We start from the raw sequence: 12,362 nt of genomic DNA on the forward strand, positions 1-12,362 counted from the left end.
TATTCCCAATATGACAGTTGAAGAACTCCACCTCAGAGCTGGTCAGATTCAGAGTCTAGATCTGAACCCAGGCTAAACTCAAGGCCTTTCTTCTACCAGGTTACCTCTGCTGATCTCTGCTGTGCCTGAACGATGCCCTCCCCAATAACAGCAGCAGCTGTCGCTTGCTCACAGACCTTGTTGGGCCAGATACCATGATAAACACTTAAAATACTTTTTTTTTGTCTCGAATTGTGATAATAAAGGAAAATGAGGTTCAGAATGCAAAAGGAGTTTTCCTAAAGTCACACAATTTTTAGCTGGTAAAAGAACGAGCCTTGAACTCAGCATTATCCTGAAAGCAGCAGCTGCTATGGATTCCAGTTACTCAGCAGAGCCCCACACCCCCGCCACACGCTCGCACACACACACTTCTGTGTTGCTGTTAGGTGCCACATAGTGAGTTCCAACTCAGCAACTTTCTGTACAAAAGAATGAAACACTGCCGGATCTTGCACCATCTTTAAAATCAATGCTGTGCTAAGACCCCAAACTGTTGCAGTTATTGGATCAATCTATCTCGTTGAAGATCTTCCATAAGAGCCTAGAAATCCTCAGTATCCACCTGTCCTTCCTTTATATAGGACTTAGATAAGTCGGTCAAAGGTGGGATCAGGTATCTAAATGAACCTCAATGGAAACAGGATTAGGTGTCATCACAAACCTCTCCAGAGATACGGAGACCCCAACAACCAGGGAGAGATGGACAGAAACTAAAATGAGGTGGCTGATGGCAACAGACACAAACACACTGAAAAATATGCCCAGAGAGAGAGACAGAGGGGAAGCCAGGCCAGAGAGTGACAAAGAGTCAAGAAGCAAGACGGGAGAGGGTGAGGCAGGAGACAGGCTGACGTGTAGAAACACAGACACCCATCCATCCATCCTTCACAGGAGAAAAACTGCAAAAGCAAGCAAGGATTAGGGTGTGGGGGAGTGTGTATGTATGCTCTGGTGGGGGGCATGCGAAGTCTGCATTGCTACGCACATTACACCAGCTGCTTCCAGCAATTTCATCTAATTAATAATAAATGACCCGTAATTACAGCCACTCCCCCAGCCCTATTTCTGTGGGGATTTTTTTTTGTCAGCTGCCGCCAGGCCAGCCCCCCATGGACTCCATGGACCCTTCCATCCTCACCTGCTGCCTTCTAAGGGGCTGAGAGGATATGGCTTGATGTGAGAGCCCAGGCATCCAATCTGAAGAGGAAGGCCCATTTCTTCTATCTGGATTAACGGCCTGTGCATCCAAGCACAGGGCCTTTCACTCAGGTCTCCACTTGAAGTACCATCCTGCGAACTTATATAACCCATGATTCCTAAGATGGCCTCAAGGCCTAAATCTGGGATTCAGGGAACTCAGCCCCCCATTCACACTCGCTGGCCGAAAGAAGTCACTACCTACAACTTTGCCTAGTCTTGGAACTCCAAAGCCTCAAAGGAGAAAAGGACAGCAAAGAGTTCCTCACCCTAACATTCCAACCCCCGACAACCCAAACATCTCTGCCACTTAGATACCCTTAAGCCTTGGACACTCCGCACCCCTCCCTATTCCTGAGGCCCTCCCAGGTCTGCTCCTTCCAGGCCTCCCACCCTAGCTCTCCAAAGCAGCTCTATCAGAATCAGCTGCGGGTTTGTGCTGATCTGTTTCTAATCGCTGGGGCCTGGTTCACGCTTGCCACCCCCCCCCCAATATTGATTCCATTATTTGGAGAGTCATTGACGTCAGGGACCTGGATGGGCGCCAAAACCGCCTTCTCTCTGGGCCTGGGCTAGGGCCTAGCCCACCCCCACCCCACAATTTTACGGAGGGGGCTAGAAAGGTCAGCTCATGGGCCAAGGTCATGTGGCATCTGCCCTCTGTAGCTGGGCTCCTCCTGCTGTTTCCGAACCACCACGCAGCTCTCTTCTCCTGGGGAAAGGCGCTGTACATAGTTCTAGGGGAACAGAAGCACAGCGGGGGCCTGGATAAGGGGTCTGCAAGGATTTTCCTGGGACTCCAGCTACAAGGAGGGGCTCTGAAGAGGTAGGGATGAAGAGCGAGCACTGGCACAGAAAAGCTACTTGAAGCAGATTTTGTTTTCTTTGTCACACACTCCTTTTGGTAAATCCTGGAGTTGGAGTTGAAATGGTTACAACCGACTCTGATTTTTACATCTGATATCAGATGTATCCCCAGACTCAGGCAGAAGGAGCTTAAGACTGGCAGTGTAGGATTACCCTCTGTGATGCTGTAATTTTACAAACTGGCAACACTAATTTTAGAAATATTTGCACCATCAATCTCTGTTGCTCTTTGTACATCTCTGTCTCTGATGCATCCATCTCTCATCCATTCTGCCTCAGTTTCCCCACACTTGCATGCTCTTCCAGTCTCTCTTGGTTCTGAGTATATTTCTCTGTTTCTCTCCCTCCCCCTTCCTCAGTCTCTATCCAACCAAGATCCTGCCACTGCTACACACCAGCAACTCCTGGGCTCTGGCAGGAAAAGGTATTTTTAGGATCTGAACCCAGTGTTCTGAGGTAGACATTAATAACCAATAGAGGTTGTCTGTGGCATATGCAGCAGCTATGCAGCCTCAAAGACCAGCCCTTGGAGGCCCAGAGATGGGGTCCATTCCCTTAGTTAGACGTCAGGAAACCAGACCTCAAGAAGGCAAGGTGACCACATGGTGAGACGAGGACTATCCTATGTTCTGAAAATTTCTCAAGTTGGGGGAAAGAGCACAACCTCTGCCACAGAACCACGACCCTACCCAACTCTCCTAATCCAGACCTTTTCAAGAAAAAAGCTTCTATCCTTTGCTTTCCTTTCCTAAGAGCAAGGAACTCCCTCCTGTCCTCTAACCTGCAAACCATTCAGGGTTCCCCAGAGCCAGACAGGGGTATATAACACAGAGACTACTGCACCTCAAGCCCTGATGTCCAGAGGGTTCTCTCTCCCTGTGCCCCATCCCACTTAAACAACTCACTCCCTGTCTGAGCAGACTGCCAGGCACTGTGCTGGGAGCTAGAAACATGGAGATCACACACAAACAGAGTCCTGCCCACAAGAGCTCTCAGCCTTGGGACCATTCACTTTACGCTTTCCTCTTACTGTATACCAGGTCTATGCCAGGCAGGTGGGGCAGCAGTGGGCAGGGCAGACTAGGGCCCAGATCCCTCAGAGTTCACAGACTACTGCTTAGAAACCCTGTGGAAGGTTGTGAGGGTAAAGTATGTTCGGGTATGGTGGGACATAGGGACCCCATCGGATCTGGGGAAGCCAGTCTTGCAGGGCTGGGGACTCTTCAGCTCATTCTCAACCACACAAAGGTTGCAGGAGGAAGCCAGCCAGCACTCTCGCTGACCAGAAGTCACTGCCATAGTCTAAATTCAGTTTCTGCCTTGGCAGCCCCAGCCCCAGTCCCCAGGAGCTGATTCCTCATAGGACCAGAGCTTCTCTTTAGCCCCTGTTCCCCTGAGCTCCAGGCTGCGGTGCCCCCAACCAGCAATGGCTCTATGCCCTGGGCTCTCTCTTTGCTTTCTGCTAAGATAAAGGGGAATGATTACCTCAGGCTCTCAGTCCACAAGGACCAGTATCTCCCCAATCCCTCCCCACAGGAAGCCAGGACCTCCAGTGGGTGTGGTCACCCAAGGCCACAAGAGTTTACAAAGCTGAAGTCTGCCCTGCTCCCCCCACCCATGGTGGATCTGGAGGAGGGGTCACCTCTCTCCTCTTAGCCTCCTTGCTCTCTGGGACCCTCCAAACCAGGCACACATGGTGTGTGCGTCCCCCCCAAACCCATCTGCATTTCAAAGAAAATCCACTCCATATGTTTCCGATTCATTTACACTTCAACTCACCATGGGGGGGGGGCAGAGAGCAGTTCAATCCTTCCACCCTCCTACCCTGTAGGGGGCTGGAAAGCATGTGTCCCCTTCAGGGACAGGGAGCAGTTACAGCTTGGCCATGTTGGTTATGTGGAGCTACAAGGTCAACATCCTGCTGTCCAGGTCCCCTGGTGGAGACAGTGCACTCCAGGAGCCCCGCCCACTGACCTCTGAGGCAGGAGAGGACCTAAACCCCAGGGGATAGTCTCCAAGGCAGGTGCAGCCCTAGGACTGGCCACGATCAAAGCTCACCACTTCTCAAGTAGCCCATCTTGAGAGGGGAGGAGATTGAAGTGAAGGGAATTCTAAGCATGCCCAGAACATAGGATCAGGGCTCAGTTGGCATTTCAGAAAATCTAGTGAAACCCAAGGGAATATGGCCCCCAGCCCTTTCTAGCTAAGAGCTGACAGCTACCTATGCACCAAGATCTGGGACTTCTCTCCCCATAGAATCAGACTTGACATTCTAGAACAGTCCTTGGAGGAGTCGCTGGAGCCCCAGGAGGTCTGTTTTTTTTGTCCTTCAGTTCTTGAGTTTTCACAAGCCTCCCATCCAAAGGTGACTGGCTGGGGGTGTGTCTCCTTCTTAGCCTACACTTGGCTCTATGGAGGAATATGGAGACTATCTAAGGAGGAATACACATGTACACGGCTTGTATGGGTGTATGTCCCCTTGTCCCAGTAAGGCATTCAGATCCTTTGACCTTCCTGTTGACGCCCATCTCGGTGGGGAAGTTAAGACAATGATGTTTGATTTGGTTGGTCATTGTTTCCTATTTCCCCCTCCCTCACCCACAGTTCAAGTGAGGAAAGTGACCAAACATGAATTACCTCTTCTTCTCATCTTTGGTGGAGACAGGTTTTAAAGCAGTTCTGGTTCCTCACTTCACCAGAAGAAAGCAGGACCCTGGGTACTTGGGTACTGAGTTCTAGTGGGTGTGTGAACACCACAATCCTAGTATGGGTCTAAAAGTGGGTCAAAGTGGAAATGCAGTCTCAGAGTGTATTCTAGGGTCTCTGTGCCAATCTGAGAGTTTCAATATGGGAGTCGGCATCTGGGTGTGGGCATTAGGGCCCTAGCATTTGTCTAAGAGGCGGCTCCAGAACAGAAATATGACTTTAGACATAAGCATGAAGATCTAATAGCAGTTTGAGTGTGAGCTCCAAGATGCATGTGTGCATCTGAGTGCACGTGTGACTGCAGGTCTGAGGTTTCCCGTGTAAGTATAAACGTGAACTCCAGGTGTGAGGTAAGGTCTGATGGTGAGTTCCAGGACTCCCCTGACACTTGCTGTAAGTACCAAATATTCTAATGGAGGTCTGAAGATGAGACCCTGGTTCTACCCGCTTCCTGAGTATGTGTTACAGGTTCCTTTGAGCATCCTGGTGTGAGTACTCAGATCCCTTTCTAAGTGTCAGTCCCAAAGTCTCCCATGAGGAGTCTGAGGGTGAAACATGAGAACTCTGAGTGTGAACACTTGACCCCTACTTGATCCCAGGATGGAAGTGAGAACCTGAGTGTAAGACAGTGGTGAGTGTCAAGACGCTTCTGTGAGTCTGTGTGTCCCACTCTCTCAAGCCGAGGCATGAGTTCCTAGGACAAGTCTGAGTTTCACCTCAAGGTCCCTATATGAATATAAGAACAACCTTAAATTAAGGTCCTAGCATGAATTCACGCCAAACAGGTTCCCCCGTGAGTCTAAGTGAGGGCACCTGGTCCTAGTAAGAGGCTGAATGCAAGTCCCCAATGTGAATGGAAGTGAGAGTTCCACTGTCAAGCAGTGATTCCAAGTGTGAGCCCACATGGATCTGAATGTAAGATAATCCCAAGAGTGTAGCAGAAGTTGCAACATCCCCGTGTGAATCTGAGCACGAACTTCAGGGTTCAAGAAAGTCTTAAGTATAAATTATAAATTGCTAGTCTCTGTGTAAGACTCGGGGTTGAGTCCATACCACCAATCTTGTACAGGATCCTCCAGAACCTGCCTCAAGGAGCTGTGTAGGCTGTGGCAGTGGAGATACCGTGTCATGGTTTACTGAGACACAAGGGTCCCTCTACCCCAGCGTTCTGATTAGCCTCCATGCAATATCAAATATTTAAGTCCTATCTCCACACAGGCAATGAATGATAGACATCACACCTAGAGTTAAACACACAAAATGCACCAAGTTTTCAGACTCTCTGGACACACAAGCATTACAGATGCAAGAACACACGCTCGTTTCTGACCTGCACCATCTCCTGTGATTACCGTCACACCAACACTTCCAGCGACATGGACACAAGCATATATCAAGTATTACAGGCAAAACAACTAGTGTGCATACACCCCTACCGCGGCATGCAGATACACATCCAGGGTTGCAGACAAGCTGCCAGCCACACAAGACACACACAGACGCTTCTCAAAGAGACTAGACAGAAAGAGAAAGAAAATCCTGAATTTTCAACAAGGCGTGAAATAGTCCTGCCCGCCTGAAGCTACTGGGGGGAGGTAAGAGGGGGCGAGAGAGAGAAAGCGAGAGCGGGTTAGCCAGAGAGCTAGAGGCTGGAGGAGAGAGGCTCACGGAGGACAGAGGAGAGGAAAACAGAGCAGAGCTGCCCGGGAGGAGAGCAGGAGAGCTGTCCGTCTGGTGACCTCCCCGCGGCCCAGCCCCCACGCACGAGGAGATCCACTACTCGGAGCAACACAGGGACACCCAGGCTGGCTCACACAAAACCGCACTAGGGGAGACACACGGGCAGACCCACAAAGAGACACTCGGATACACCCCAGGACGACTCACATGGACACACAGCACAGGACTTAGAAAGAGGCACGATGCATGCAGGCAGGCTCACACCGACACACACACACACGCAGAGACACACACACATCCCACAGCCGGATTCACACAGTCACAAACACTGGAGGACGCACAACCGTCCGTTCACATCCTCGGGTGCTCTGAAGTCCAGATTTCTGCTGGAGGAGGAAGTCGCCTCCCGGGCGGTCATCGCGACCCCCCAACAGCATAATTTTCCCAAACCCCACGCGCACGCCGTTGGGGGCGGGGAGGAACAGGGACGCTAGTTCACTCCGCTCCCCCACAGCTGATTGTCTGCCCCCACCACCACGCCCAACCCCCCGCGCGCCTGGACGTGGGGGGCTGTTTCCCCGTGCCTCCACCCCCGAGTTTGCGGGCGAAGTTTCCCCGTGAACTTTCCTTACCCCCGGGGCTGTGGACCCACGCGAGTCCCCGCCCGTTCCCCGCGCGCACAAGGACCGCGGGTCTGTCGGTCCGCCCAAGGGTCCGAGGGTCCAGCCGAGCGCGGCTCTCCGCACGGTACTCACCGCACCCTCAGGCCGCGGTGCCTAGGTGCCGCGCCCTCGACCGCCCCCGGCAGGGAGCAAGGCAGGCAGCGCGGAGCGAGCGCCGCTGCTGGATCCCACCTCCGAGCCCCGCGCCGCGCCGTGCCTTGCCGGCAGGAGCCGCCGCCTCCACTGCTGCCGCCGCCGCCCGCTCTGCACCGGCTCCTCGGCGCTCGGCGGCTTTAACCCCCCCATCCTCCTCCCTCCCTCGCGCTCTCCCTCCCTCCTTCCCTCGCCCATGTGACCGCGGGCGCCCGCTCGGCCGCGCGCGCCCTCGCTCCCCTCCCCCTCCCTCCTTCCTTCCCCGCGCCGCCGAGGCCGCGCCGCACGGACCCCTCCCCACCACAGTCCCCGCGCGCCTCCGCCTTGGCACGCTCCCGGGCCTGGCACGCGCGACACGCGCGGGCACACTCGCCCAGGGCAGGCCTATGAACCCCCACCCCAATTCGCCCCGAGCTGGCACGCGCCCTCCCCAAAGCTGACACACTCTCCCGCTCTGGCACGCGTACCCCCTTCACACTCGCCTTTGCTTGGGCGCGCCCTGCAGACGGTGATCTTCGCGCTTCACGCTCAGCCCGAGCCGCGGGTCTCACAAACGCGCGCGCGCACATCCACACCCATTCCGCCCGCTTCACCAGAGCAACGGGGCGCGCACCCCCTGGGGTCGCTCCTTCCCTCTAACATTCAGCCTTGGCCAGGTCTCTGCCGTGCACACTCCTATGCTGTCTGGCCCAGGCTACCTCTCAGGGACACTTGACACACCCAGGCCAACTCTCAGGATTCTCCCTCCGCCCCACTTGAGAACGAGCCAGAGTCCTCCAGTCCCTACTTAGAGCAGACGAGGCCAGGAGACTTTGTCTCTCGCCTATCCCTACTGACCCCAGCAGTGACCTCCTCCCCACTTCCAGTTACAGATAGACCCTTCGGCAAGGAAGCAATGAAGAAGGTTTACGCTTCATATTCCCCCGGGTGGGCCAGGTTGGGACCACCATGTCTCTATGACACCACCTGCCCCTCTCTTCACAACGCCCCCCCACACACACACACATGGCCTGGGAGAAGAAGTCTCCACCGGGATTCAGGGGAGTAGGCGAGTGTGCCCGCCAAGCCTGGACCCGCAGGCACACCCCTTTGCATGGTTGGCGCTAGTGGCTCACGTCCATCCAGCCTTCCTTTCGTAACCTGGGCCTCTAAGGGGTCTCTATCCTCACTTTACTCGCACTCCCGGGCCTCCGCTTTGGCTGCAATATGGGAACTTAAGGTCACTCAGCTAAACCGACTTCTGAAGCTACGCGCGGAAGCGCCGAGGAAAGAGTGGATGCCAGAGGCGGGAGAACGAACGGCCCAGCCTCATCTCCACCCCATGGGTTTTTCACCTGACCTTTGACCATAATCTCGAGCCTTCTGCTACCCCCTTTCCCCATCTAGGGAATTGTACCAGGCCTGGGAGGCGGGGAGATGAAGGGAAATACCTCGCCGCTTCCTCACACCCTTCCTCTGGAGGCTGCCAGAGCGCGCGGGCCCTTTTTCAACCATTGCCTCTGGGATTCCTCCTGCAGGGTAAAAGCCATCCTCCCGCCACCGCCGCTGCCTTTTCACTTTCACTTCCGCCGCTGCAGAATCCCCTCCGTGCAAATGGCAGAGGTCAGCCGGCTCTGAGGCCCAGAGAGGGCTTGCGGAGGCTTAAGGACATACAATGGGAAGGTGGTGTCCACTGAGGTCCAGCCCATCCATACCCACAATGGTGTCCCCTACCCTTTCTCTCTAGACCCGTCAGCCTCCTGGACCACAGGCAGAGTGAAAAGGAGGGGAAAGTGACAAAATCTGAAGGGATAGGAATTGACCCTCCCTCAGCGCCAGGCTGGGCCTGAGAGTTGGATTTGGTGTTCAAGGTCAACCCTTTCCTCCAGGGACAAACAAGCCTGGTTATTCGTTTTCTGCGTGAGAGCAACTGGAGAGCGTTGTGACCGGAAGATCGTTCGTGAGCTGACCTGGCCTTTTATTGTCCTGTGCTCAGGTTCATTTTGCCAGATTGGGAATAGTCATTAGTTCTGCCCTGGACGGATGTGCCCTCTTCACCTGGGAATGCAGAAGCTATGTGGCTGTTTGCGAGTGGCCATGCAGAGTCCTCGCTGAGTTTCTGATGTCCGGGAGCCGCCCATGTCCAGGGAGGCCGAGGGGCGCACGTGGGACCCTGTGCGGCGTCGATGAGTCCGCTGCTCCTCCGGGCGCCGGGCCAGCAGCCGTGCCCGCTTTTCCCGGGGCCGCAGCGACACCTGGCGGGCGCTGTGGGACGCGCGTTTCCCCTCGGTCTGCAGCTCCCGCTCCCAGCAGAGGCAGCGCCCACCCACCAAATAGGATGTGGCCCTCTCTCCATCCCACTGTCACTGCCTGACTCATAACCTATTCTCTTCCCATCTTAGCTGCATTTCTGCTCCTATGTACTGCTCAGTACTCTGCCCGCACACGAGCTTCTGAGCCTCTGACTTTCCTAAGCCTCTGGGTAAGACCCTTCTGTTATCCTACTGTGTTGGAGTGTCCTTAATGGGGACATCAAAAATCTGCGAGAAACCTGATGTCTCCTCTCCAGCTTTGTTAGATGCTCTGGTCTCCCCAGGTCAGCCCCTTTCACTGTCATGACCATGTTATCTTTAAATCAAACTCCACCTCACTATGCCCCTGCCTCTCACCACAGTCACTGTTCTCCCATCTCACTCCCCATGGGGGCTGGATGTATACTGTCAATCATTTGCTCTTTTTCTTTTTTTAATTTTTTTATTATTATTCATTTTAATGAAAGTTTACAGAGACTTTGGATTTCCTTTCATTCACTGTTGCACTTTTCTCCCTGCCCATCCCTCCCCTGCCCCAGTTTGCTCTTCTCTTTGAAAAGTAAAAGGAAAAAATCTTTCGTTGTTATACAATCCCTCCCTCCAAGCCCACTCCACTATGCAGCCTTCATTCTGGACTCCTCTCATGATGACAATATCTAATCAAATATCTCTTTTAAAGAGTTCCCTCCCTCATCTATTTCAATGCAGTATACAGAATTTATCCCATTTTTCTCAGTCTCTCCCAAACCCGATGTCAGTCCCGTTTTACAACAATGGCACTATGCAGTATTTGTCCTTTTATGACTGAAATACTTCACTCAGCATGATGTTCTCCAGAGTCACCCATTTTGTATAATATTTCATGAGTTCTTTGTTTTTCAAAGCAGCGTAGTATTCCATTATGTGAATATATCAGAGCTTCTCTATCCATTCGTCTGTTGATGGGCACGTAGTTGTTTCCAACTCTTTGCTATTGTGAACAAAGTCACGATAAACATAGGTGTGCATATATCTGCTTGGGTGGCAGTTATGGTTTCTTTGGGATATATTCCCAGTAGTGGAATTGCTGGGTCAAATGGTATTACTATTTGCAACTTTTTGAGAAAGTACCATACTGCCTTCCATAGTGGTTGCACCATTTTACACTCCCACCACCAGTGAATAAGGGTTCCAGTTTCTCCACAACCTTGCTAGCATTTGTTGTTTGCTATTCTGTTAAATTTTTCTATTCTTATTAGGATGAGATGATACCTCATAGTTGTTTTGATGTTTGCTCCTTTTCTAAGTTGTTTATTTCTATTAACATAAATTCACTTGCCCCCTCCAAGGTTCCTATCTGAACTTTCAAGTTGCTCTTGTCTCTTTAATTCATAAACATAAATCTTAAAGGAATACAATGCTAAACATAATAATTGTATTAGTTAAGCCAAACATACTGTTTCATTTCAAGAAGATTTCAAAACACACTCCTTCATTGTCACAGAGCGTGAGAACTGACTCATACTGACCCATTGGGTGTTCAGGCTGTAAATCTCACAGAAGATTTCACATTTTTCTCCCATGGAGCAGTTGGTGGATTCAATTTCCAGGGAGGTCCAACCTTTGAAATAGCAAAACAGCACCCTAGAAACAAAATCTGTAGAGCTCCTTAAAAGACTTCTGGGGGATTGTTTTCCTTTTTTGCCTTAGTTTTCAGAATTATCTCAGGGCAATAGTTTCAGAAATACTTCAGCCTCTGTGACTACAGAAAGTCTGGACTCCACAAGAATTTAAAATTCTGTTCTGTGTCTATCCCCTTTTGACCTGGATTCTTTGATCCTTTTGATTCTTTGATTTTTTTATAGCATCTTTGATCAAACCATGCAATAGTTCTCACAGCAAAAGCAGATAGTTGTACAGGAAAACAATTAGCCACATAGTCCATATTCTCTTCCCATTCCTGTGAATTCTTGGAGTTTTAAATTCATCACAAAAAGGGGTCTCGTTGGTCAGAACTTTCCACCTTGGCAAGTGAAAGTGGAAGACCTTAGGTGATCTTCCACTTGCATCTTCCAGGAATCAACTGGGCCAGAGGAGACTGAGCAGCAAGAACGTTTCTGCACTCCTGCAGAGATTGTCACAAGGAAGAAGAGCCCACTCCCCACATCTTGCAATCTATCTTTCCTGGTTATGATATCTAAATTCCTATATAATCATGAGGAATGTGACATCAGGACTGGAAGAAGACTTATCAACAACCTACGTTATGCAAATGACACAACCTTGCTCGAAGAAACTGAGTAGGACTTGAAGCATTTACTGCAGAAGGCCAAGGACTGCAGTCTCCAGTATGGATTGAAACTCAACATCAAGAAGACAAAGATTCTCACCACTAGGCCACTTGGCAGTACCATGATAGATGGAGAAGAGATTGAGGTTGATAACAATTTTAGCTTGCTCAGCTTCACAATCAACACTCTTAGCACTAGCAGTCAGGAAATCAAAAGATGAACTGCTCTGGTGAAGACTGTTGTCAGGAGCCTCTCAAAAGTGCTGACGAGCAACAGTGTCATTTTGGAGAGTAAGGGCATGCCTGATTCAGTCCATAGTTGTCCCAATTACTTGCTATGGATCAAGAGAGCTGGACAATGACCAAAGATGACAGAAGAAGAATTGATGTTTTTGAGTTGTGGTGCTGGAAAAGATTATTGAACATATTATGGACTACCAAGAGAACAAACAGCCTGGAGAGGGTGAAACCAAGTTGCCCCTTGGTGGCAAGGAT

General features: G+C 51.4%; 1 protein-coding gene across 1 annotated transcript in view; it reads right to left on the minus strand.

Annotated features, from left to right (window-relative positions):
• The window catches only part of CNTFR (ciliary neurotrophic factor receptor), a 38,335-nt gene extending 30,902 nt beyond the window's left edge, over window positions 1-7,433 (minus strand). Inside the window, exon 1 of the mRNA XM_006898516.1 lies at window positions 7,248-7,433. The gene's annotated coding sequence lies outside the window, so the exon portion shown is untranslated. The remainder of the gene's footprint in view (window positions 1-7,247) is intronic.
• Between the last annotated feature and the right edge of the window lie 4,929 nt (window positions 7,434-12,362).

Source organism: Elephantulus edwardii, unplaced genomic scaffold (assembly GCF_000299155.1).
Source record: "Elephantulus edwardii isolate Elephantulus edwardi_28Jun2011 unplaced genomic scaffold, EleEdw1.0 scaffold00232, whole genome shotgun sequence".
Taxonomy (NCBI): Eukaryota; Metazoa; Chordata; class Mammalia; order Macroscelidea; family Macroscelididae; genus Elephantulus; species Elephantulus edwardii.